The sequence below is a fragment of the Pelophylax lessonae genome (assembly GCF_965119305.1).
Source record: "Pelophylax lessonae genome assembly, chromosome: 9".
NCBI lineage: Eukaryota > Metazoa > Chordata > Amphibia > Anura > Ranidae > Pelophylax > Pelophylax lessonae.
In genome coordinates, this window is record NC_138776.1 from 216,382,236 (window position 1) to 216,407,881 (window position 25,646).

Below are 25,646 nucleotides of genomic sequence, written 5' to 3' on the forward strand. Positions count from 1 at the left end.
CGGGCCTGCCCGGCCTCCTGGTCCCCCTTCCCTTTGTCTCTATTCTAGGCCCCTTCACAATATAGTTGGGTCTTGGAGTACATTTTGCTGTATTTCTTTTGGGGTACAATCTAGGGCTCAATGTTGGGCATTATCTTTAGTGCTTGTTCTTTTCTCTTTCATGGGTCATACAAGACTGTGCCTATCCTTGTTCAAAGTTCCGCTGTTCACCTGTTAGCCATTGACCGGTTATGGCATCTGATCTTCTTCTTTGACTATTTTTTGACTATTATTGAACTTTTATTGAATTTTATTGTGTCCAGTCTGGAGTAATGTTCCCCCCCTCTCCTCCCTCTCCCCCCCTTCCCTCCTTCCCCCCCCCCTTCCCCCCCCCCCCCCCCATATCGTTGCCTTACAGAGTTATGCTCTACATGACTTGTTACTATTGTTATGCTTTTCGAATGTGTGTACTACTTTTTTTTCCTATGAAAAAAATCAATAAAAATGATTGTTTAAAAAAAAAGAAAATTAATGCAGCCATCTCATCTAAGAAATGGTAAGTTGCAATTGTGACAGGAGTCACTTTGGGCATGGGGGTTGTGGACCCCAATTTTTTTTAAAGAGGTTGGGAGGCACCATGTCCAGTCTTGTGTGGCTTACTTATGTTTAAGTCACCCTGCATCTTTTATGGATGCAGGGTGACCGGGAGGGTGGTGCACACTGAGAATATGGTTTGGACTACTTCAAATGGGACAGTAATATGCATTACCAGTATCTCTCAGGAAATATGGAGATCTATCTTATACCCATACACTGTAAGGCACAGGAAGTGCAACACCTAATTTGGGCGTCCAGGAACTATGAGAGACACCATGTCTGCTAATCAATGCGTATTAGCTGCAGAGAGAGGGGGGATTGTTTCCAGCAGCCCCTCCTAAAGAATGTCTACTGATTAACTAAGTGCTTTTGTCTAAAATAGGACAGTATGTTAATTGGGTCTGAGACTATTGATAAGTATGTTAATGAGCTCATCTGGCTGTCTACTAAGGGATGTAATTACACAGTCATTGTTCATGTGGTATTCTCAAAGTGTATATAAATGCTGTGTTTCTTTCAATATACGAGAAGAAGAGAGTTATTCTCACTTAACCTCAATACAGAGCCTTGTCTCGTAATTGGGGGTGGGGGGGGTGGGGATTTTTTGTATGGGCTTCATGTATGGCGGATTGGAGTGGTCGATAGCTGTCCTGGTGTTCGGGAGCAGATTATCCTAGACGACTGTAACCCCTTTCATACTTTGGGGTGTCGTTACAGCAATATAATAAATATTGCTTTTGAGTTTAACACCACTTTAGCCCCTTCCCACCTGGCCTATTGTAATATCCTGGGAGGACGTCATATTACGTGCTCCCTGGATCGCGCTTCTCGAGCACTCCACAGGCCACACTCCGGCACAATCTAACACCTGCTGTGTCCACTTGACTCGGCCAATGACAGATCACTGTATCGGCCCACTGCCAGTACCATGTGACCTCTGTTGCCAAATATAGCAGATCACATGACAGGCATTTTCGGGCCTCAAGAAATGAGGTAGGCCATCAGTACATCAGGATTGATCGATTTTCAGATATACAATATATACCATAGTTTGTGGACTCTAACTTTCCTACGGACTAAAAAATATACACTGATTTGGGTTATTTTCACCAAAGAAATGTAGCAGTATGCTGTACATTTTGGCCAAAATTTATGAAGAAGGATGATTTATTTGCAAAATGTTATAAGAGAAACAATAAAATAAATGATTAAATACCACCAAAGGAAAGCTCTGCTTTTTTTTTTCTTTTTAAAATTTCATATAGGTACAGTGTTGCATCCACTCGCAATTGTCTCTCAAAGTGTGACAGTGCCGAAAGCTGAGAATTGGCCTGGGCAGGAAGTCTGGTATTAAAGCTGTTAAAGAAACTTCAGCATAACATTTTGGACCCCTTTTACAGTTGCTTGTTTTCCTTGTTCTTTAATGCAATCCATGTGTATAAAAAAAAATAATAAGATTTACAGCATTAGGATCCGTTCACACAAGAGCAGTGACAGGAATTTTTTCGCACTGGAACATAGTGCACCATTTGGGCACATAGAAAACAATCAAGGGCCAAGGTGCCGAACGTTTCTGTCTTCCCAGCCACAGATGGCCCGAACGTGATCTTGATTGGGATATATCCATCATAGGGGAATTTCTCCGTCCCAATTCCCCAAATCTCCAGCTCTTCCTGCTTACACAGGGGAATGTGCTTCAGGTATTTGTCATAGAAGTCCCTGTATAAGAGCATTACTTGCGCTCCAGAGTCCAGTAATGCTTTAGTATAGACACCTTCCACTAGCACTGACACAATGGGGGAAGGCCTTATCAGCCTTTCTGGCAAATCAGCCTGTTTTTTAGAGAGAGTTAGATTCCTTCCTTCCCTTAGTATCTGCTGAGAAGACCTAATGGTAGCTTGGGGAGTGGAGAAGCATTGACTCTGTGCCTGTTTTCCCAACCCAGATGGCTGGTTACCCAGCTCGGGTGAAGGTGCGACTAAACGCCTTGAGGCCCTCTTCAGGCGCCTCGGCTTGATCTTCTCATTCTTTCCATCATTGGAGCTCTTGACCCTGTTGGAGTTCTCAGTTGTCTCCTTCACTGTGAATCCTTGCAGTTTCCAACCTTTAAACAAAAAAAAGTTTCTGTAACCCTTTCAATACTTCGCCCAGATTTGGTTCAGTCTCCTTTTGAGGGCACTGTACTTTGAAATGCCCCGGCTCCCTGCAGCTAAAACACCTCGAGTCAGGCTTCGCCATCTGCATATTAGTCTGGGCTTCCATTATTCATTGAAAAGTTGGTTGCATCTTATTTTGGGTTTGAATAATTTGAGTGAGTAACTAAACTGGGGCTGCTTCAGCGACAGACTTGACAATGGGAGAGCTGAAGTATTCCTCTACCTCCATCTCCTCATCGCTTTCCTCCACAAGGGAACTCTTCTCCACTTCAGTCATCCGAGCTGACACCTTTTCCACCTTGGGATTAGATCTTGAAAGTTCTTTAGACCCTTGATTATTTTCGTCTAGCAGGGCCTCCTCTTCCCTTACTTCTTTCACCAGTTCGGGATAAGTAGGACCACTTGCGTTTTTTTAAGTGGCAGGCTCAACACAATGGGTGGTTGGGCCTAGAACCCTGCAGAATTAGTTCTAGACAAACTTTTTCAGCATCATGGGGGTCAATCCCCATTTTTGAATGAGCTAGTGTAGGATCCTATCCACTCTGACAACATAATCGGACAGTCTCTCACCCTTGCTCTGGTAGGTGTGTTCAGATTTGCACAGATTTAGATTACAGATTCCACACATAAAAATGAATGAAATTTTGAATGACACGCTTCTTCAAGGACTTACAATTCCTTTGACTGGATCCTTAGCAGATGGACTAGCCTCATTATAGTTTGATATGTGGCTATTGGTCTCGTTATAGCACTGATCTGGACACTCATTATCATTTTAGATTTTTTTAGCGCTGCACTTTTTGTTTACAGATTACGGATTACATCTGCTGTGGGGCTTCTAAGACTTTTACTTGACCTCTGTCTTTTCACCACCTCTGGAACGCTCCACTCTCCACTGCTTGCATGGCCTGATCCATCCAACTTTCAAATCCTTCCTATCCAGTAGGGGTTAGAATCTACCCTGAGAAGAACTGAAGCTTTCAGTATCTCTGTTTACTTGATGAGCTGAAGCGGTACTATTCTTCACCAGACTTTCAATCCGCTTGCTTAAGTCAGTACAGAAAGAGGCAGGCGGCAAACCAGTTGTGGGCTTTTCGACTTCCTCTGACGCTGGGCTTATTGACCTGAACTGTGAGTGATCCTTACCCAGGTCTCCAGCAGGCAGTAACGGTATCACTTGAGCCTCCAGCCCTTCTGCCAAGCTCACAACATCTTTCTGGAAACAAGTTAAAAAAGCCACTCTCCATTCTAACAAGGCATTGGTGCAATCTAAGTCAAACTTCTACAAGATGACCCCTTGTTCTTGCACAGCCTTCCTCACCAGCTGCCACACCTCCCACTCAACTTCAGGTATCTCTACCTCTGTACACAACTCCAACTGGCTGTCTTGCTCTTGACTCCAAACAGGATCCTTCCTTCAACTCTTAACTCATCGCACAACTTGTTATGGCAACCCATGAGGGGTACCCTGTATGAGCCCCCAGACATAGCCCCACCCCTGTGAGGGCAGCTTAAAGATAATTGACCACAAGGATTGACCTGACCTTGCAAGTCCCCCAACACCTTTGACACCCTGGGTTCAGACATTTCTGCATAAAAATCTGCATAACAATGCAATCGTACAGGCACCAGATTATGACATAGTAATCAAGTAATTTTTTTACGTAGAGTTCTGCAGTCAGACAAATCAACAAAATGTGGCTTAGGCAAGTATATTGTTAGTATCAACTTCTTAGCACAAATAAACAGGAACATTATGGATATAGAGTTTTAACAGAATGGAAGGCAGCAACCGGTAACCTGAATAAGGCCTATGGCCACCGGTAAGAAAAGGGAAGGAGAATGACCATCTTTATGTCAGACTACTCCCTATTGCCCCCTGGTGCCACAACCCCACACTAAACACAGATACTCAAGAAAATTCCAACAGATTACCCAAAATATAGGATCCTGGTCTCTGAAAACAGTTACGTATTATTATGGGCAGGTATTGTACTCAATATCACTTTAGTGTATGTGCGTGTGTGTGTGTGTGTGTGTGTGTGTGTGGGGGGGGGGGCAGTGGAGTCCTTGTGTTGTAGATGTTCTATATCTTCAGCTAGCAGGGCCCAGGAAAGTTCCTATATAATGGCATCCAATGTTGCAAACAGCAAGGATAAAGGGTCTCCTTATTAGGACTTTAACAAAGAGACAAAAAGATAAAGGTGTCTACATGCAGTGTCTCTTGGCGTGTAAAGAGGGTGGGCTTTTGCCTGCTCACCAATCCAGACAATACCAGGCAATAAAGGAGTAGCGGAGAGATCCTGAAGCAGGCTCCTGAAGATTCTGTGATCAGGGAAAAGGTGCTCGACCGTACAATCTGCCTCACTGTGGCTAATGTTGTAGAGTGTCTCTGCCAATGACACAGGCAATTTAGCTGGCACCTGGCTACAATAATATAATAAGATCTAGCAAATATGGTATATACAGTATGTTGTAATATTCTATTGTTTGTAATGACTTAAAGATAAACGAAGCTTTGCAAAAAATCAATATGTAGTGTATATATCAGAATACAAACCTTTAGACTTGGTCCGTGTACTGAAAATTGATTAATGCACCCAATATCTCTCCCAACCTACACAGAAAGATAAAACAAAAATATTACCAGTAAATAGTTCTTTAGAAATAGATAAACTATGTAGTATTCCAGCTGTATAAAGTTGGAAATACTTGGTTAGCTTTTCATCCAAACGTCCGTAGAAAAATTATTTGTCAGAATATTCTTTCTTGCCATATTGAGTCAACAATTTCATTTAAAAGCCTTTACAATTTTGTCCAGACTTGATATTTGAATGGAATCCAGACGTATGAAAAAGGTTTCATAATGACATGTACATTTTTTCATGAATGAAAACCACATTCACAGTTAGAAAAACGTTTGCTTGAGAAAAAATTTCCGTCTTCAAATTTTCTTATTACTGTGCACTTTGCTGTATTTTTTGTGCATTTCTGCCAACGTTCCCAGAATGTTAAGGTGTGAATGTAGTCTAAGGGTCCTTTCACACGGGCTTTCCACCTAGCGGACTCCATTTTGCTTAGTGGGGATCGATCCGCTGATCCCTGCTGAGCAGGCAGATGACAGGTCCGTCTCCGCTCTCTGTGCTGAGACGGACCGTTCAGATCACCGCGCTCCTCTATGGGAGATCGGATAAAAAATGGACCGCCTGTCCATTTTCATCAGATCCTATCTGATCCGATCCTCCAGACGGATGGAAGATAGGGTTTCCATCTGTCTGGATTTCACGGACAGGATCGGATAGCAGCAGGTGTCAACAGACATGTCACCGCTGACATCCGCTGCTCTATAGGGGTGCATGGAGCATCCAAACGGGTCCGCCTGAAAAAATGACAGGCGGACCTGATCAGAAAGGCCATGTGAAAGGGCCTAAGTGTCAGCAGTGATCATCACTGGGATTGATTAACTCTTTACACACACACACACGAACACTAGCTGCCACCATGTGTTTTTACAGAATCATGCACCATTTGCAGCATCTCTTCTAATAATTTGAACTTTTAAGAAATGTCTGTGCCACTCACTGTCATGCAGAAAGGAAGGTAAGAGAGTTTAATATATAGTAGTGCTCTTCAAGGAGGCAGAGATTGTTCCATTTCAGATTAGAACAGATTTATCAATGCGTATTCTACTAGATTATTTTGCAATTTATTTATGATGCCTATCAAGCATGCAAGGACATTGTACCTGGAAGGGATAGGTGCAGCATCCAGACCTGCTGCCTGCAGTCTTTCAAAGTCTATGACAGGCCATGGCTGGACAGGTCTGAACACTCAATGAACTGAATTTAATCAAGTATAAGACTGCTTGAGCTGGTCTCTAACCAGCAGCTATCCAGATAGGCTAATCCCTGTTGTTGACTTAAGCCCCGTACACACCATAAGAAATGCGGAAGGGAAATTTTGTCCGACGACCAATCTGTCGATTTTCGGATTGTTAGTATGGTGCTTTGGACAGCCGACTCCGACTTTTCGGCTGACAAAATACTGATGTGCAGGCATTAAAATTTTTATCCTCCGTCAACACAGTCCGATTTTCGTCTCATTAGTACAGATTTAGACGGGGGAAAAATCTTATGAGCAAGACTAGGCATGCTCAGAGATGAAAGAACACAAAGAAAGCAATCCAACACATGACATCACTTCTGAAGTAGAATTCTGTCGTACGGGAAAATTCGTGTGCAGTCTAGAGCACATTCCAGCCAATGGACACGCACTCTGGACAAAAGACGGACGACCGTTCTGCGGAAATTCATAGCGTGTGTACGGGGCTTCAGAGGCTGTGCCCAGATACAGTTTTCCTCAGCAGAGCTGAAATTGTCAAACCTCCAAGGACAGCTGAGGCATAATGGTTAGGGCCCTTTTTTCCCATTTTTTCACTTCCCTAAGGCAGCTGCCATAAGTCTATGAATTACTATAGCTCTATGTGCCTCAATGAAGGATAAAGAAACTATGGTACAGTAAATGCTGAGCAATCTACCCAAATCTAGAGGGGCAAAGCCTTATAAAGAAATAAACGGTTGAATGGTTCTTACAACATTGTAATTCAAAGGGGCTTTGAATGTTGCAATCATAGCCAATGTGTTTTGGGGTTTTAATAATGTGTAATGCTCTTATTTATTTTCCAGTGACCTGGAACACTTAGAGCCGGTTCACACTGGGGCGACCTGGTCGCCTGACAGGTCGCCGTAGGTCGCCTGCCATAGAGAAGCTGTGGACCCGTTCTAATAGGAGCGACACAAGTCACTCTGACTTAGAAAAAAGGGTCCGGAGCTTCTTTGGGGCGACCCGGAGCGACCTGCATTGACTTCAATTATATGAAGTCCGTGCCGGCCGCTCCGAGGTCGCGGTGCAAGCTGCGCGCCACGACTTCACAGGTCGCCCGTCAAAGTCGGCTCGCCCCAGTGTGAACGGGGTCTTACATGAAAAAGTTCCAGGAGTTTGAGGTAGCCCACTTTTGTTGTGAAAAACAAAAAAACAAAAACAACAATCCCACTAGGTGATCAATGTACATTGCAGGGATTTTAGCAAACGTTGGTGGAGATCTCTACCTGTTTCTGCTCTGAAGAAAAAGATGTTTGCTCTTCTATGTCTTTTGGATACTGATGTGACTTTTTCATTGCTGATTAGCTGATGCAATTGCAGTGCTCTAATGAGGAAAGTTGCAAGGTCTGTATCCCTTTAGAAGTGATTAAAGGAGAAGTACAGGCAAAGCAGATTTGGCTGTACTTCTCCTGTGTATCATAGGAGTGCAGTTCCTTTTCAGCTAGAAAGACAACAAAAAGAAGAGAAGGGCGCACCGACCTAGTGCAATTCCATTAAAACATTTATTGAAGAATACCAGAAAGGTATCATACATCATACTCACAAACGCATGTTGAAAATGCGCATGCCAAAACACTATATAGACAGGTAACCTCCAGGACATGCACTGTTCCAATGCTGCAGGAGGGTTTGATGGCATCTGTATTGGTTAGGCTGAGGTGTTTCAAGGGAGAAACCTCTTCCGTAGAGCCACCCTGACAGCTGAAAAAGCTCATACTTCTTTTAACTCCTTAGAAGCATCTCACCAAAAATGAAATTTGTGTTGCAGAGGATACCCAAAATCTGACTTGTACCTCAGTGCACAAATTGGGGAAAATCAGTCAGCTAATCACAAGAGCATTTCTGAAGGCATTCCATACACCAGCTGTGAACATAATGCCTCCAGGTTGCCATATTGCATTGAATTTTACAGAGAATTAAAGCGCTGCAACTTGAAAAGGAAAGGTACTTTTTAATAATAATAAATTACATTATGACTTGTGTTACAATTGTATATGCTAGATTTTTTTTTTTTTTTATGTATTATATTTTTTTCCCACGAAAGTCGAATTACCCTTTAATTATAGCAGCACTAAGAGGAAAGACACAGGCTTGGACTGGCATATTTGTATTACCAGGCCTAAAAAAATTGTGATAACCCCATATAAACTTTTTTTTATATAAACCAACTCCCTCAATTCAATTTAGTATACTGATACCTAATGTCAAAGTGAGCATGTCAGTAATTTTTAAACTCAAAATAATTTGTCCCCCTGTAAAAAAATGAATGTAAATACTTACTTCTCCTGCCACTTGCATTTCAGAATGCTCTGGTCAATAGAAACAGACAGGTGATGTTTCTTCTGAAATTGAAGTGTTAATCTTCTGTGTCTTCTGCAGAGCTCAGTAGTTCTGCCAGCTGACCCATATCAGGGCAGCACACTGTAGGGATTAATGAACCCACCTGGGGACACAGGGGATTGATGCTCCTAAAATAGTCAGTTTCTTTATAGACTTCATCTGGTGACCCACTGTGTGCCTGTAATAGTTGGTTGCATCAAAGTCCTTTGCCAATAATGATTATGGAGCGGATACTCCATATTTTAATCTCCTTCGTTTCCTACACTCCATTATAGCCACCCTTACAGTATATTCAGATCTATTTATTAAATTAAATGTATTAGGCTGAGTTCACACTTATGTGAATTTGCATGAAAGGAGAGTGTGACCATCGCTCAATGGAGCCGCTTCACACAGCTCCAGGGTGGCCGCAGTCCGCATTGGAAAAGGGTCCTCTGTATTTTTGGCTCAGTTTCAGGTGCAAATTCAGGCAAAAATGTGGACCTGATTCGCACCTTAATCTGTGCACAGGGACGCATCAGGCCCATCAGTGTGAACCCTGCCTCAATAATAAAAAACATTATGTAAAAGCACCTGAAATTTAGATTGTAGCACAAAGCAAGTACCCCAGATATCTGCATTTCAGGAGACTTTTTTTACTCAGTTTCCAGATGCCTCGAATTCCTAAGCTCACTGACATGCAATTAATGGCCAGAATTTCTGGTTGAGAGCCTCACTCCACCCCCTTTTAAGCATCACTATTCTGATATACCTGTTATGAATAGAATTATTGGGAATTTGGTCAACAATTGCATGTCAATGCACCTTAGTAGATCTAACTAGGGCAGGGGATTTTGGAGGGGACTAGGGGCTTCCCTCCTACCCACTGATTATGGTCCATGGAGAGAGCAGATCATCCTCTAATGATGGACAACATTGTGATGAATGCTGAGAGCAAGGCTTGGATTAATTCTCTGAATAAGGACAATAAAGCTTCCCTTCTGGAGTGGATGGAAGGGGTAATATTAATCTTGTACAGGTTAATGATCAGAGGGAATACGGTGGCCCTCCTGCAGACTGGGTTGGAGAGGCTCTTGCACTTGGCACAATAATATTTATCAACAATATCCCTCAAGAAATCTATGCAGATAAATTAATTCCTCAGAATCAGACTGCTGGAAAATTGTTTTTTTTCTGATGTCTTTCCCACTGTGTGCCTCCTAGGTATGAATTCCCATTGTTAATTGGGTCACCTATTGTTTCTGTCCATCTGCTGGTATTATGTCCACTTCACCTTGTTACCAAACTATTGTGGGATGTTACAGTATATGTTTGTTAACAAGATTACTGTTTAAGATCACTGATAGTTGTAAGCTGTTAATTGGATTGTCATGCTAATATCCTCAAGAGGGGAATGTCCTCTTGTGGGGTATAAAGTATGTGTACTGAGTTTTAATAGAGTCATTCCTTTGGATTTTACCTCAACATTTTGTCTGTGTACGATGCGTGGGGTAATGCCTTGTACACACGCACCGATTGTTGGCCGTGAATTTTCGGCCAACCTCCGATCGGCCGATTGTTGGCTTGTTAGTATGATGCTTCCGACAACCGACTACGACTTTTCGGCCGAACAAAATCTGGTGTGCATGCTATAAAATTTTTGTTGGCCGTTAACAGAACGGCCGATTGTTCGTCAGTCAGTACAGATTTCGGCAGAAATAAATCAGATGAGCAAGACTGGGCATGCTCAGAGAAGAAAAAACACACGGAAAGTAAACCAGCACATGACATCACTTCTGAAGTTGGTTGTTGTTAGCTGATAAAATTTGTGTGCAGTCTAGAGCACTTTTCAACCAACACAACAACACTGGACAAAAGACGGCCGATCAGTCGGCCAACAATCGTTGCGTGTGTATGAGGCTTAAAAAGACTGGTATTAGCTCTTGTCTGCTGAAAGGGTTTGGAGAGAAGGAGACAATGTCTGGCGGAGGCAACCAAGCTGGGTGCCAAGCATTCCGTCACACATATAAAAACTGAGAATCTGGTCAAAAATTGCATGGCAATGCACCTTAGCATTCAGGACATCTCAAGCCACTATATACAGTAAGAAAAGTTAACTGATGTGCAACCACCTAGCAGTGCGCCTATGTCTTGCAATTCACAGTTGGGGTATTTTTTACTCTCCAAATTTACTTTAAAGGGTTAGTTTACCTTTACCAAAAAATTACATATACAGATGAGAGGCATCTGTAGAAAGAAACAAACTGTTCGGCTTTAACCAAAGTTGAATGATGCCCTTGCCATAGGCCAGGGCTTGACAAATTTGCTTTGCATCTAGGAGCCAGCTAAAAAAGGACCTGCGCGTTTATAAACACAGGACATAAATGAATCAGTTTTTCATTCATCTTGTCACATATGCCTAGTGCAAATAGTTCGGTCGAGAAACACATTAACCTTTCAATTTATCGTTAGTTCGGCAGAATTTTCCAAACTGTTCCTTCTATTTTTCGGCTCTGAAAAGTTAAAAGATTTTCTATTTGTGCCCATTAACTGGGTGAAAAACGAACGGCCCAACTCACAGATTTTCGAACAATTTTACGGCTAGTGTATGTCCAGTATAAGTGTTAGACAAGCACAAAGAAATGGCTTCTGATCCCATTCTGGAAGAGTTTCCACTACAACCAAAGGACCAGGTGTTAGTCAAGAACACCTAACACACCAAAGGAAGCAGGCTGGAGCATAAATTGAAACGCACCCGATACCAGGTGGTGGAGCAGCCTTTCCCACCTACCCTGGCAAATGGCCTGGTCTCAGAAGGTTTCAACCCTATCAAGAGGAGACAAGCATGTGTGTTAGGGATTGACTACTCCAGGAGGCCTGCTGGTGAACGGGATGCGTTTGATGCTGCTGTTCTTCTTCTGATGCATGAAGCTCAAACTGACTAGTTCCTACCACCCATAGTACTCGAGTCTCCAGCCTCCCAAAACTTAGAACCTAACGACTTCCCGAACGACAGCTTGGAGGGCCTGTCCACCCTATTCATTACCACAGACTGTACTGACTTGTCCGAGAATTCCCCCACAAGCTCAGGTGAAGAGGGAGTCACTACCTGAAGATGGACTTTTGCCAAGTGACTCGGCTGAAAGGCAAAAGAATTGTCATCCTTTGCGGTCTAACCACGGGAAACCTTCTGCAAGATATTCAGACAATGTTGTTTAAAATAGTTTTTACAGTTCTGCTTTATTTTTTTGTCCTTGTTGCACTTTGATTGCTGTTGTTGCCTTTACTTTTGCATCTGTAAAAGGGGAGGAGAGTGTGGGCAGGTGCTGTCTACTTTCTCCACTGCAGGTGGCGCTCTCAGTAGCGACACTGTTGTTGGAGAGGAAGTCAAGAGGAACAGGGTTCCTTTATAATATCCTGGGTCACTGGGGAAGCTATCCTATTGGATGTGTAAAAAAAAAAAAAAAAAACAATTAGCGCAGTCCTATAGTGATACCCAAAAATGATTGCTGCTAGAACATTACCCAGTGTTTTTCACTACACCTCCCAACAATTATGCTCACCAGCTCTGCTCCCGTTCCTATACACATTACGATCCCAGTTAGAGCTTCATCCGATGATGAAGCTCTGACTGGGAGTGATGAATGATGATCCGAGGTTAAAGCCCTGACTGGGAGCGTAAGGCGTATAGGAACAAAAGCTGAGCTGGTGAGCTACATTCACAGTGGATGCTGTTACCCATTTCATTTAATGCTGTTTACATAGCACTTGGGATCTTTTTAAACCATTGAGGAGCTTTTTAATAAAATAATACTATACAGAGAGCACTATTTCTGGTTCCATTTATTTTACATGCATACCTACCTGAAGTGGTGTGAAGCTGGTGAAGAGACAGAAAAAACAGGAGTTCCATTTCCCACGGCCACTGATGCCTAATAGCCCATGGTAAGGCAATAAGTGATATTGAGACTTTGATTCATATTGAGGTCAAATAAAGAAGGTGAGGAGGAACTGAAGAGATTACTATTATAGCACATTGGCAGTGGATTTTTTTGGACGCTTAAGAAGAGATTGTGGATAGGACTGTATTTTTTTGTTTACAATGTTTTTATGTCAATTTATATGTATTGCATAATTATCTTATTGGATGTTGCTGCCCTATGTGACTATGTGGTGGTCATCTTGGATCAGGCAGAGCCTATTTAAGGCCCTAGCTCCCAGGTTTGACACGCATTTCTCATGTAGGCATTGTAGAGAAAGGTACCCCGCCTGTTAGGTACAGTGTTAGCGGTAGGGAAAGGTTCCTGACAAGGAGGGAAAGTGTAGGATCTGCGACTCCTCTGGACATTATCCCGATTGGGCATGAGATGACCAGGCCACCTTCTACCCTCTTTACAGGTACTATCAGTCCAGTGAGCATTGCTCCATTCAATTTGCTTAAACCCGTGAGTTCTCCTGGGTTGAACGGTCTTCCCCCTGGGTTCTGTTGTGAACCCTTTTTGCATACTTCAATACATGTTCTTTATTGTACCCACCTGTGTGAAATACTGCCACCGCACCACTGACTGAAAAAATTCCTAGGATGTTGCTAAGAGATGTCTAGCTGTTACTGTTTACCCTCACCATTACATGAGCGAGCTCTCAAATGTTAAGCTCAGAGCTATTACATTGGGAGGGAACAAGTGAACGTGAGGAGGTTTGAATCAGAGAAAGAGCTCACTCCTGCAACGGTGAATAGTAACAGCTAGGAGTCGCTTAGTGTTGTCCAGTCAAGCTCTACAAGGTACATAAATGGCCTGCACATATAGCAAGGGCATTCTTCATCTTTGGTCATAGCAGCACAGTTTATGTTATCTACAAATGTCCCTTACCTGCATAGGTAGTTTTTGGTAAAGGTGAACTATTCCTTTAAGACAGGGGTGTCAAACTCAATTTAATCGCGGGCCGCATCAGCATTATTATTGCCCTCAAAAGGGCCGGTTGTATCTGTAAGACTAGATGTCCAGAGCATCCCCTACTCTTACATAAGATGTCAAGAGCCTCCCCACCATCAGTAATTGAGTCCCCACCCTACCTTACATCACAGTGCACCCCCTTATCTTGTGCTGCTGCTGGGAAGAAGCTGTAGGCATTGCTGGAAAGCAAAAAGTACAGGGCCAGAAGAGGGCTGGAGCTCTCCTGCAGCTTCAGGAGAGGTGCAAGGGCCACATGAAATGGCCTGGAGGGCCGGATTTGGCCCACGGGCCTTGTGTTTGACACCTGTGCTTTAAGACTACCATTAAAGGGGATGCATTATTAAGATGAGCCGTGGTGGAAATGCAGCAATTCACTAATTGGATAAAGCATGTTTCCACAAAGCCGATTGCCTCTCGGTTGATAAGGAAGGAATTTTTTTTTCCCCTGCTGTAGCAAATTGGATCATGCTTTGCTGGGGTTTTTTCGCCTTCCTCTGGATCAACTGCAAGTATAGGATTGTGTATATGGGATTGTATGGTTGGGTTTTCTTGACTGTTTTTTGTTATTTTATTGGTTGAGGCAGATGGACTGGTGTCTTTTTTCAACCTGACTATGTAACTAATTAAAGCCAATCAGTATTGGTTTGAGATTTAATTGTAATACAAGATGTATTCCTAATTCAGCCATTTTTAATATATATCTCTATGCGTAGAACTCCCCACTCTATACTCTGCTACAGTGTCAGATTAAAATAGAAGGTGCCAAAACTGCTGATTTTTGGTGGCTTAACAGCAGTGCGATTTTAAAAAGTGAAGCATATTCTGTAGTGTTCCTGTATCTCTTCGAAACAGAGCAACAGCCTCTCATATGACAGATTTACTTTAGCAGAAATAATCCTTCTCCCCACTTCAAACACAATGAGGACAGATATAAAAATACCTGGAATTCACAGCTTTGTACATGAAATACTGGAGACTAGCTGGCACATTAAATGGTAACAGAAGGCCATCATTTCTTTACTGCATTTCCACCAAAGTAGGTATAAGCTTATCACAAGTGGGGGTTAATGTTTAGAAGTTCTAATTAAACAGTGATATCAACAGGAGGAGGATGTGAAGTTATCATGCAGACATCTTCACACATTTTCTATCAGACCAAGTACTGAAGCATCATGAATATTCAGTAGGTATAGTGATGTATGCTTTGATCAGTTTACAGGCGTCCTTTAGAAATTATTCATTTGCCACAGCTTATAAAATATGGAGAAACAATTTACACTATTTCAGTGGAATAAAATAGCATATAATAACTCAAGGAATGTTTGATGTAGTGATAAAAGTGTAGTATGGCGCTCCACAGTCAGATTTCTTTCAGGTAGCTAGGCCAGAAATTTATGTTTCTTTTGTGCTGTAACAACGTCATGTGCTACATGGAACTTCTGAAAACTGGATAAGAAATGCTGCATGTTAAACTTCTATTTCAAGATGTTACAAATAGTGATAATATTTCAAACACAAGTACCAAAATACTGGTGTTGGTGATAGCAGTTGTCCATCAGGGCTGCTTAAAAAAGGGGACGAAAGATATTTGACCTGTCCATCAAACAAAAGAAAAGCAATACTTTCAGACTTGGCCAATAACTTTCAGAGTAGCCCAATAACTGAAAAAAAAAAAAAATTGAACATATAAACCCTATAGATCCCTGGTGTCCAACCTGCAGCCATTCAGCACTTTCTGTGTGGCCCTCAGGGCCCCTGCACCTGCAGGCACTAATATGAGGTTTCCTATTGCCCTGTAAGGCTACATTCACATGGGTGACTAGCAAAGAAGGCTCAACTCAGTTTGTCACTCTTACTCAATTTTTCCAATAAAGTTTTTTACCTGTCACCTACCCATCAGAGTACCCGGGTACCTGTCACCTGCCTATCGGAGTATCCGAGTACCTGCCACTTGTCTATCAGAGTACAAGAGTAACTTCCACCTGCTCATCGGAGTACCTGCTGCCTGCCTATCAAAGTACCCGAGTACATTCAACCTGCTCATCAGACTACCTGCCGCCTGCCTATGAAAGTACCCGAGTACTTGCCGCATGCTCATCAGTACCCGAGTACCTGTCACCTGCCCATCAGAGTACCCGAGTACCTGTTACCTGCCTATCAGAGTACCCAAGTACCTTCCACCTGCTCATCAGAGTACCTGCCGCCTGCCTATTGAAGTACCCAAGTACCTTCCACCTGCTCATTAGAGTCCCTGCCGCCTGCCTATCAAAGTAACCGAGTACTTGCCGCCTGCTCATCAGTACTCGAGTACCTGTCACCTGCCCAGCAGAGTAACCGAGTACCTGTCACCCTTCATACAGCCACCATGTCCAAGTCCAAAAAAGTTTTCACTGACGGATGAGAGCAGCGGGGAGCTATCACAGTCCGAATCTGAAACCAGTTCCGAATCTGGTTCAGAATCCGAGCCCTTTGAAGGCTTTACATCGGGGACCGAATCGGAGGAGGAAGATGTTTGGCCTAAAAGAAGATGCACTGAAAACCAAGCAGACACCAGCAGCGCCAATGGCCAATTGGCAAACGCCAACGGCACTAGACCCCAGGAGGAAAGGCCCAGTACAAGCACTGGAATTTCACTCCAGCCCAAAGAAGCAGAGCCCAAATGCAGCTTCCAGATGCCTTAGCAAACCCATTGTGGCTGACTTCTTGCTCAGGGTCAGCTACAATCCCCCCCTTCACAGCACAGCAAGGTCTGCAGGTCAACACCAAAAATGTTTCTTTAATTGATTTTTTAAATTTATTTTTCCCTATAGAGTTTCTTCAAGTCATCGTGGATCAAACAAATCTTTTTGCCCAACAGTTCATAGAGAACAACCCCACCTCATATCATGCCGGTCCTTTCGAATGGAGACCCCTAACATTAGAAGAGCTAAAAGTGTTTTTGGGCCTTACCATCAATATGGGGCTTACAAAAAAAACGAGTTGCATTCCTATTGGTCCACCAAACCCATCTACCTCATGCCAATTTATTCAATCGGTCATGTCCAGGTCCCACTATGACATTATAATGCGCTTCCTGCATTTCAACGATAACTCGCAGAGCCCTCCCCGAGATCACCCCAATTTTGATAAACTCTATAAAATTCGCCCCCTGATTGATTTCTTTTCTAAACGGTTTTTCCGAAGTTTATGTCCCTGACCAGAACATCTCTGTGGACAAATTACTGGTCCATTTCATAGGCCGGATGGGATTTAAGCAGTACATTCCCAGCAAGAGGGCTAGATACAGCTTAAAATTTAACAAGCTCTGTGAAAGCAACACTGGGTATGTGTACACCTGTCGTGTGTACGAAGACAGAGACTCCCAGCTCCAGCCCCCTGAGTGCCCAACGTACATGGGAATAAGTGGGAAAATTGTCTGGGACCTTGCCTTCCCACTGTTGCAAAAGGGGTACAACATTTATATGGACAATTAATATACCAGTTTGCCCCTTTTTCGCCACCTGTACCTGAAGAAATCCTTGGCCTGCGGTACAGCAAGAAAAAACAGAAGGGCTTCCTGCAGCGTCTAGTCATTACAAAATTAAAAAACGGGGAATCCGCAAACACTTTAGGAATGAGGAAGTGTTGGCTTTGAAATGGAGGGATAGGAAGGACGTTTACATCATGTCCACCATCCACAATGACACCTCAGTGGAACTTTGAAGAAGACGCGGTCCTGTTTGAAAGCCTGGTTGTATCCACGAGTACAATATGTTCATGGTGGGGGGCTGGATTTAAATGATCAAATGCTGCAGCCCTATCTCCCGACACGAAAGTCCCTCTTTTGGTACAAAAAAGTTGCAATTTACTTTTTCCATTTGGCCATTTACAACGCATATGTCACCTATCAAAAATCTACAGAAACACCAAACACCTTCCTCCAGTTTATTGAAGATATTGCCACTGCCCTGATTTACCAGCAAGGATCCCCGCCCCAGAAAAAGCAGACTTTATAAGCGCCATTTCCCTGACCATATCCCACCATCAGAAACCAGAAGAAGACGTCAAAAAAAGTGTCGGTGTGTAGCAAAAAAGGAGTTAGGAAAGACACAAGTTTTTATTGTGCCCAATGTCCCTCCCAACCTGGCCTATGCATTGGAGATTGCTTCAGACTCTTATCACACTGCCCTAAACTTTTAGCCTATATTTCAATCAGACTGCCATTTCCCCTTTTTCAATTTCTGGGCTGAATATTTTCCTGCGGCCTCAACTAACCAGATCACTGCCTTCAATGTGAACCAACCCTGGCCTGTATATCGACTATGCCTCTGCCTGCCATCTGCATTGTTTATCTGCCATGTTTCTGCCTTTCATGTGAAATGACCCTGGACTGTTTATCGATCTGCCTATGTGTTAGGGGCCTTAAACAATGTGATAGGTTGTCAGGAATTTATGTGTGTAATTTATGTCCCTAGGATGCATGATGGTGCTCCTTGGATGTTGGGCCCCTCTATGTGGATAGGCTGTGAAAAGGTCTCACACATGTGGTATTGCCATACTCAGGAGAAGTGGCAGAATGTATTTTGGGGTGTAATTTTTGCTGTGTACATGCTATATGCTAGGAATATCCTATAAATTGACAACTTTGTGTAAAAAAAAAAAAAAAAAAAAGGTTTTCATTTTTTTTCCACATTTTCCAAAAACTTGTGAAAAAAAATGAGATGTTCAAAAGACCCATAATGCCTCATAGAATATACCTTGGAGTTTTTTTCTTCCCAAAATGGGGTCATTTTGTGGGCATTTCCATTGTCTTAATGCTCTAGGGCACAGGTGTCAAACACAAGGCCCGCGGGCCAAATCCGGCGCCCTAGGCCATTTTATGTGGCCCTTGCACCTATCCTGTTGCTGCCGGAGAGTTCCAGTCCTCCTCTGGTCCTCCTTCAGACCCTGTACTTACTACTTTCCAGCAATGCCTCCAGCTTCTTCCCAGCAGCAGCACAAGATAAGGGGGGTGGACTGTGATGTAAGGGAGGGTGGGGGACTCAACTTCTGATGGTGGAGAGGCTCTTGACATCCTATGTAAGGGTAGGGGATGCTCTTGATATCTAGTCTTACAGAAACAACCAGCCCTTTTGAGGGAAATCATAATGCTGATGTAGCCCATGATTAAATTGAGTCTGACACCCCTGCTCTAGGGCCTTCAAAAGTGTGATAGGTAGTCAGAAAGTTATATGTGTATATATGCTCCTAGAACGCCTGAAGGTGCTACTTGGATGTGGAGTCTCTTTTTGTGGCCAGGCTGTGTAAAAGTCTCACATGTGGTATCACCATACTCAGAAAGAGTAGCAGAATGTATTTTCGGGTGTCATTTTAGCTGTGTACATGCTATGTGTTAGAAATAGCTTATAAATTGACAACTTTGTGGGAAAAAAAGAAAAAAACATTTTTTCTTAATTTTCCCAAGAATTGTGGGAAAAAAATACAACTTCAAAAAACTCACCATGCCTCTTACTAAATACCTTGGAATGTCTACTTTACAAAAAGGGGTCATTTGGGGGGTATTTGTACTGTCCTGACATTTCAGGGCCTCAAGAAAGGAGATAGGCCGTCAGTACATCTGGTGTGATCAATTTTCAGTAATTGGTACCATAGCTTCTAGACTCAATAACTTTTACACAGACTAAATAATATACACTAATTTGGGTTAATTTTACCAGAGATATGTAGCAGTATAAATTTTGGCCCAAATGTATGAAGAAAAATTAATTTTTTTGCAAAATTTTATAATAGAAACAAAGTGTTTTTTTTTTTTTCAAAACTGTTGCTCTTTTTTGCTTATATCATGAAAAAAAAAAAAAAACCCAGTTGTGATCAAATACCACCAAAAGAAAGCTCTATTTGTGTGAAAAAAAATTATAACAATTTTGTTTGGTTACAGTGTAGCATGCATGAGCAATTGTCATTCAAAGTGTGAGAGTGCTGAAAGCTGAAAATTGACCCGGGCAGGAAGGGAGAATATAATAGGGGTGTAACTGCTCTGTATGGAAGTGGTTAAAGAGTAGGTAAACCCAATATTTCATATTCTTGATACAGTATGTGCCTACTTAACCATGTACTTGTATAAAAAAGTATCCTGTTCTCTTTGTATTGCTTACTTTGTGTAAAATCCCTGGTTTTCTATTAAAAACTGACCACACTAGGCAGGAGAACACACCGTGTTCAGTTCTCTACCTAGACTTGTCCTGACACATCACCCCCACAGCCTGTTGCTGGGAAATTCAGCGTTCTGCTGCTTCTCCTCCCCCCAGCCCTTAAGCAGCTTAGAACATAGGGAATGTGATCACTTATAAAAAGGGGGGGGGGGGAAGGTATTTATAATGTTTTTATATCTATACACAAATGTTTTGCCTTTCATTTCTATTTTAAACTCAAGGGTTTGTTTTACAAGGTGATCATTCAAATACTTTAAGAGTAATAGAAAGCCCTAATTGTTTTTAGGAATTTTCTGAAATTCACTTCATCCAAGGAGATATACAGTATATATGCTACCAGTCACATTTTTAACAGTTAAAGCCCAGGGAATAACTTGCAATAGTACAAAGCCAAGCAGTAAGCTGCCAGAGGTGAAAACAATGTTTATGGTAATAAAAGCTGAAAAATTATTATGTAGATTTTTGAGTTACACAAAAAGACCTTTTTAAGGTAAGTAGTAATGGGGTAACAACTCACAGCTGTTCTGCAGTAGTGTAAGTAAATTAAGCCTTGAGGGCCAGTTCACACCATATAAACACAGTCCTGATGTGTTTTTACTTGCGTGATTTTGACACATTTTTGATGCGTTCCAGTGTGTTTTGATGCATTCTGGTGTATTTTTCCCCTCTTTTTTTGTTCATCCTAAATCTTCACATGTGGATTCTGGTGCATTTTTGTTGCATGTAGGCGAGTTCTGGTGCGTTTTCATGTGTTTACTGCATTCCAGTAGAATTTAGTGCAGAAAAAATGCACAATGCTCTGCTTTGTTTTCTGGCACTAGAACTGACCACACTGGTGTGAACTATGCCATTGGAAACCATATAACCTACTATCAATGCGTTTTTGATGCAGATAAAGAATGCACTGGACTGCCTATGGTGTGAACTACCCTGAAAGTTTATGCTAACAATTCCTACAGGTGTCCCAACTTTTGGTGATTACTTACAAGCTCTGTCTATATAGAAGCAGTATTGAAACAGACTGTGTTACTTTACACTCCTAAAGAAGAAGTACGGCTAAAGATTTTTTGGCCCCGCTACTCATATGGATCCCAGGAGTCCATTCTGCACTCCTGTGACCAGTTTTCAGCCAATAGCATCACTCAGGAGGTCCAGGCTCTGGATCAATCACGATTCTCCAAGATGCCGGACCAGCAGCTGGCTCAGCCTCTCCACATGCTGCTGAAAGCTAGAGGTGTACCGAACTGTTCGCCAGCGGACAGTTCCCGGCGAACTTAGCATGTTCGCGTTCGCCGTTGCGGGCGAACATATGCGATGTTCGGTCCGCCCCCTATAATACATCATTGAGGCAAACTTTGACCCTGAACTTCACAGTCAGCAGGGACATTTCCAGCCAATCAGCATACCTCCCTCCCACACCCTCCCACCTCCTATAAATAAGCAAGGGCAGCATCCATCTTAGATCATTCTGAAGCAGTGTGTGTAGTGAGAGTAGGGAGAGCTGCTGCTGCTGTTAAGCTAGGGACAGTTGTTAGTCAGTGTTCCTGGTCTTGCTAGTCAGTGTTCTTGGTCCACTACTGCTGTAAGGACAGCATCCTGACAGCACCCCAAAAAGCCCTTCTAATGGCTGGTATTTGTGTAATTTTTTTTTATATATATATATATATATATATATATATCTAGTGTCCCCAAAAGCCCTTTTAAGGGCTGGTAATTGAGATTTTTCTTTTTATATATATATATATATATATATATATATTGTACACTGCAGTTGCCTGCCCGCTGTGTGTGAGAGGCCACAGACCCACCACAGACTGTACTGTGTGCACACCACACTCATTTCGGGTGGCACAGGCACAGTACCTTGCATTTTAAAAAATATTTCTTTTTTCCTCTGTCATAATTGCAGTGAGTGCTGTGTCAGGTCCACAGAGTGCACTGTACCCACTGCAGTGCACTGCCCACCACTGATATATATTACGGAGGCACAGCATCTTGTTGCAAATTGAAAAAAAAAATATTTTTTATTATTGCAGTTGCCTGGGCTGCCAGTGACTGTCAGGTCCACAGAGTGTACTGTGCCCACTGCAGTGCCACTGCGTGCCCACCCACCACTGATATATACGGTGGCACAGCAGCTTGCAAAGTAAAAAAATATATATATTTTTTATAATTGCAGTTGCCTGGGTGCCAGTGACTGTCAGGTCCACAGAGAGTGTACTGTGCCACTGCCCACCCACCACTGATATATAAGGTGGCACAGCAGCTTGCAAAGTAAAAAAATATATATATATTTTATAATTGCAGTTGTCTGGGTGCCAGTGACTGTCAGGTCCACAGAGAGTGTACTGTGCCACTGCCCACCCACCACTGATATATAAGGTGGCACAGCAGCTTGCAAAGTAAAAAAATATATATATTTTTTATAATTGCAGTTGCCTGGGTGCCAGTGACTGTCAGGTCCACAGAGAGTGTACTGTGCCACTGCCCACCCACCACTGATATATAAGGTGGCACAGCAGCTTGCAAAGTTAAAAAAATATATATTTTTTTTATAATTGCAGTTGCCTGGGTGCCAGTGACTGTCAGGTCCACAGAGAGTGTACTGTGCCACTGCCCACCCACCACTGATATATAAGGTGGCACAGCAGCTTGCAAAGTAAAAAAATATATATTTTTTCTATAATTGCATTTGCCTGGGCTGCCAGTGACTGTCAGGTCCACAGAGTGTACTGTACCCACTGCCCAACACTCCTATAGGGTGGCACAGCACCTTGCACTCATAGTACAACACATTAAAAAAAAAAATGACAGGCAGAGGCAGGCCACCCCGCAAGGGCCGTCGTGGTCGTGGTGCTGTGATTTCCTTAGGCCCTAGAATAATTCCCAGTGTTCAGAGGCCACCACAGACCCTGAACTCAAAAAATTCTGAGGACATAGTTGACTGGCTTACACAGGACACCCAATCGTCTACAGCTTCCGCTCGGAACCTTAATGCACCATCCTCCTCCAGCTCAGCTTCGGGCACCTCTAAATTTACCACTCGCCAGCCCACCGGCACCACCACCAACACTAGCACCACAGCCGCTTCACTTGATCCGTCAGAGGAGTTATTTTCACATCAGTTGGAAGAAATAAGTGATGCGCAACTATTAGTGCCAGAGGATGTAGATAACGGGGATATGTCTCAGTCAGGCAGCATTATACACATGGACGTACATTGTGATGATGATGATGTTGTACCTGCTGCTGCTGCCTTTGCTGAGTTGTCAAGTGAAGCGGCTGATGATGACGATGTGTCTGTGGATGTCACCTGGGTGCCTGCTCGAAGAGCAGAAGAAGAGGGGGAAAGTTCAGATGGGGAGACAGAGAGGAGGAGGAGACGAGTTGGAAGCAGGGGGAGGAGGTCATCGCAAGGAGCTAGTGGCGCAGTCAGACAGCATGTAGATTCGGCACCCGGGGTCAGCCAGACAGCACGCCAATCAACGCAAGCTGTTGCCACCACCAGAATGCCGTCCTTGCAAAGCTCAGCAGTTTGTCATTTTTTTTGTGTGTCTGCCTCTGATATCAGCGATGCCATTTGTAACCTGTGCCAAAAGAAACTGAGTCGTGGGAAGTCCAACACCCACCTAGGTACAACTGCTTTGCGAAGGCACATGATCTCACATCACAAACGCCTATGGGATCAACACATGAGTAAAAGCAGCACACAAACTGAAAGCCACCATCCTCCTCCTGGTCCAGCATCTTCAGCCACGTCAACCACTGCTGTCCTCCATGCCCCCTATCAACAACCCGCCCCTCCGCCTCTCACCTTCAGCAGTTCCTGCTCATCTGCCCACAGTCAGGTGTCTGTCAAGGAAATGTTTGAGCGTAAGAAGCCAATCTCACAGAGTCACCCCCTTGCCCGGCGTCTGACAGCTGGCTTGTCGGAACTCTTAGCCCGCCAGCTTTTACCATACAAGCTGGTGGAGTCTGAGGCCTTCAAAAAATTTGTCGCTATTGGGACACCGCAGTGGAAGGTACCCGGCCGAAATTATTTTTCACAAAAGGCAATCCCCAACCTGTACTGTATTGTGGAAAAGGAAATCATGTCACGTCTGGCACACAGTGTTGGGGCAAGGGTCCATCTGACCACTGATAGCTGGTCTGCAAAGCACGGTCAGGGCAGGTATATCACTTATATATCACTCATTGGGTAAACCTGCTGGCGGCTGCCAAGCATGGAATGCGTGGCTCTGCTGCAGAGGAGTTGGTGACACCGCCACGACTTGCAGGCAGGCCTGCTGCCACCTCCTCTACTCCTCCTACTCCATCCTCTTTGCTAACCTCCTCGGCTGAGTCCTCTTCTGCTGTTGCGTCTTGCTCCACACCAACTGCACCCCCCCAGCTCCCCAGGGGCTATTCCACATGCCGGATACGACAGTGTCACGCTGTCTTGGGGTAGACTTGCCTGAAAGCAGAGAGTCACACCGGACCAGCACTACTGTACGCCCTGAACGCACAGGTGGATCAGTGGCTGACCCCGCACCAACTGGAGATCGGCAAAGTGGTGTGTGACAACGGAAGCAATTTGTTGGCGGCATTGAATTTGGGCAAGTTGACACATGTGCCGTGCATTGCACATGTGTTGAATCTGATTGTGCAACGCTTTGTGCAGAAGTACCCAGGCTTACAGGACATCCTCAAGCAGGCCAGGAAGGTGTGTGGCCATTTCAGGCGTTCCTACACGGCCATGGCGCACTTTGCAGATATTCAGCGGCGAAACAACATGCCAGTGAGGCGCTTGATTTGCGACAGCCCGACACGTTGGAATTCAACACTGCTAATGTTCGACCGCCTGCTCCAACAAGAAAAAGCCGCCAACGAGTATTTGTATGACCGGGGTGCTAGGACAGCCTCTGCGGAGCTGGGTATTTTTTTGCCACGTTACTGGACGCTCATGCGCAATGCCTGTAGGCTCATGCGTCCTTTTGAGGAGGTGACAAACCTAGTCAGTCGCAACGAAGGCACCATCAGCGACATCATCCCATATGTTTTCTTCCTGGAGCGTGCCCTGCGAAGAGTGCTGGATCAGGCCGTAGATGAGCGTGAAGAGGAAGAGTTGTGGTCACCATCACCACCACCAGAAACAGCCTTACCATCGCTTGCTGGACCTGCGGCAACACTGGAAGAGGAGTCTGAGGAAGAGGAGTCAGAGGAGGAATGTGGCTTTGAGGAGGAGGAACACCAACCACAGCAGGCATCCCAGGGTGCTCGTTGTCACCTATCTGGTACCCGTGGTGTTGTACGTGGCTGGGGGGAAGAACACACCTTCAATGACATCAGTGAGGATGAGGAATTGGACATGAGTAGCTCGGCATCCAACCTTGTGCAAATGGGGTCTTTCATGCTGTCATGCCTGTTGAGGGACCCTCGTATAAAAAGGCTGAAGGAGAACGACCTGTACTGGGTGGCCACGCTACTAGACCCCCGGTATAAGCAGAAAGTCTCTGATATGTTACCCAATTACCGGCAGTCACAAAGGATGCAGCAGCTACAAAATAAGTTGAAAAGTATGCTTTACA

General features: G+C 43.8%; 1 protein-coding gene across 1 annotated transcript in view; it reads left to right on the top strand.

Annotated features, from left to right (window-relative positions):
* Window positions 1-929: 929 nt before the first annotated feature.
* Window positions 930-25,646, top strand: part of LOC309563331 (uncharacterized protein) — a gene marked incomplete at its 3' end in the record, with an annotated part of 417,962 nt that continues 393,245 nt past the window's right edge. The window contains exon 1 of the mRNA XM_082267726.1: window positions 930-1,113. The remainder of the gene's footprint in view (window positions 1,114-25,646) is intronic.